The sequence below is a fragment of the Anabrus simplex genome, chromosome 2 (genome assembly GCF_040414725.1).
Source record: "Anabrus simplex isolate iqAnaSimp1 chromosome 2, ASM4041472v1, whole genome shotgun sequence".
NCBI classification, from domain to species: domain Eukaryota; kingdom Metazoa; phylum Arthropoda; class Insecta; order Orthoptera; family Tettigoniidae; genus Anabrus; species Anabrus simplex.
In genome coordinates, this window is record NC_090266.1 from 1,193,467,416 (window position 1) to 1,193,469,928 (window position 2,513).

Below are 2,513 nucleotides of genomic sequence, written 5' to 3' on the forward strand. Positions count from 1 at the left end.
GCAACACTAGGTCATAACTGTAGATACTTGATCAAAATGCAAATTATTCGTTGCGGACGTATGATTTTGAAATAGGCAAATCTACAGCGATTCGAATGTTAGTTCTGGATGTAGGTTTACACTTTCATCAAGCGAGTTGGCCGCGTGGGTAGGAGCGCAGGTGTGAGCTTGCATTCGAGAGATAGTGGGTTCGAACCCCACTGTCGGCAGCCCTGAAGATGGTTTCCCGTGGTTTCCCATTTTCACACCAGGTAAATGCTATGGATTCGAACCCCATCGTCAGCAGACCTGAAGATGGTTCTCCGTGGTTTCGCATTTTCACACCAGGCAAATGCTAGGGCTGTACCTTAATTAAGGCCACGGTCGCTTCCGTCTCACTCCTAGCCCTTTCCAATCCCATCGTCATCGTAAAACCCATCTGTGTCGGTGCGACGTAAAGCCAATTAAAAAAAAAAGATTTGCACTTAACAGTTTAGCTCACTGCGTTTTTTTTTCGTGTGGCTATTTCTAGCCGAGTGCAGCCCTTATGAGGCAGACCCTCCGATGAGCGTCGCTGTAGATCTACCTGTTTCAAAACCATACGTCCGCAACGAATAATTTGCATTTTTATAAAGTATCTACAGTTATGACCATATGTAGGTAACTGCGTGATACAGTACTGTGGTGGAGGATAGGGTTATGTGTGGTGTGTGAGTTGCAGGGATATTGGGGACAGCACAAACACCCAGCCCCCGAGCCAGTGTAATTAACCAATGAAGGTAAAAATCTCCGATCCGGCCGGGAATCGAACATGGGACCCTCTGAACCGGAGGCCAGTACGCTGACCATTCAGCCAACGAGTCGGACGGCTCATTGTGTGAAAATATTTAAATACCTTAGAGCTATTCAATATAGGGTTAATGGATATATTTAAAGCAGGTACAGTATGTTAATTAAATCTATTTTCTGTCTGTGTACTACATTAATCATGGAAGAGAAGATAATATGTCCGCCTCTGTGGTGTAGTGGTTAGTGTGATTAGTTACCACCCCCGGAGGCCCGGGTTCGATTCCCGGGCTTGCCACGAAATTTGAAAAGTGGTACGAGGGCTGGAACGGGGTCCACTCAGCCTCGGGAGGTCAACTGAGTAGAGGTGGGTTCGATTCCCACCTCAGCCATCCTGCAAGTGGTTTTCCGTGGTTTCCCACTTCTCCTCCAGGCAAATGCCGGGATGGTACCTAACTTAAGACCACGGCTGCTTCCTTCCCACTTCCTTGCCTATCCCTTGCAATCTTCCCATCCCCCCGCAAGGACCCTGTTCAGCATAGCAGGTGAGGCCGCTGGGCGAGGCACTGGTCATCCTCCCCAGTTGTATCCCCCGACCCAGAGTCTGAACCTCCAGGACACTGCTCTTGAGGCGGTAGAGGTGGGATCCCTCGCTGAGTCTGAGGGAAAACCAACCCTGGAGGGTAAACAGATTAAGAATAAGAATAAGAAGAAATAAAACTAATGTTGTCCGCCTCTGCGGTGTAGTGGTTAGTGTGATTAGCTACCACCCCCAGATGCCCGGGTTCGATTCCCAGCTCTGCCAGGAAATTTGAAAGGTGGTACGGGAACTGGAACGGGGTCGACACAGCCTCGGGAGGTCAAATGAGTAGAAGGGAGTTTTGAGTCCTGCCTCAGCCACCCTCGAAGTGGTTTTCCACAGTTTTCCACTTCTCCTCCAGGCAAATGCCGGGATGGTACCTAACGTAAGGTCACGGTCCTTATCTATCACTTCCCATCTCCCCACAAGGCCCCTGTTCAGTATAGAAGGTGAGGCAGCCTGGTGAGGTACTGGTCCTCCTTCCCAGTCGTATCTAACCGGCCCAAAGTCTCACGTTCCAGGACACTGCCATTAAGGCGCTAGAGGCGGAATCGCCGAGTCTGAGGGAAAACCAATCCTGGAGGATAAAGGGATTAAGAAAGAAAGAAAACTAATATATTTTGTTAGGTTTATGTTTAGTAATATTTGTTACCAGTTTCTGCGTCAATGATTTAATGTGCTTAGTTTTTAATTCCGGGGAAATTTGCTTCTAGAATTGTGACCACTTTTCAATATAATGTAAGCATGTGCATGGCGTAAGAAAAAATCCGTCTAATAATAAGCACTGGTGGTGATAAAGGGGTCGGGTTATACAACTGGGGAGGGCGACCAGTACCTCGCCCAGGCAACCTCATCTGCTGTGCTAAACAGGGAGGGGCTCTGTGGGGGGGGGGGTGTTGGAAGGGGTAGGCAAGGAAGAGGGAAGGACGCGGTTATGGCCTTATGTTAGGTACCATCCCGGCATTTGGCTGGAGAAGTGGAAAACCACTTCGAGGTTGGCTGAGGTGGGAATCGAACCCCCTCTACTCAGTTGACCTCACGAGGTTTCAGACCTTGTAAAACTTTCAAATTTCGTTGGAGCTAATCACACTAACCACTACACTAGAGAAGCGGACTAAATTTTGTTTAGGCCTATACCGTTTTAAAACTTGAAGGTTGGGACTTACCT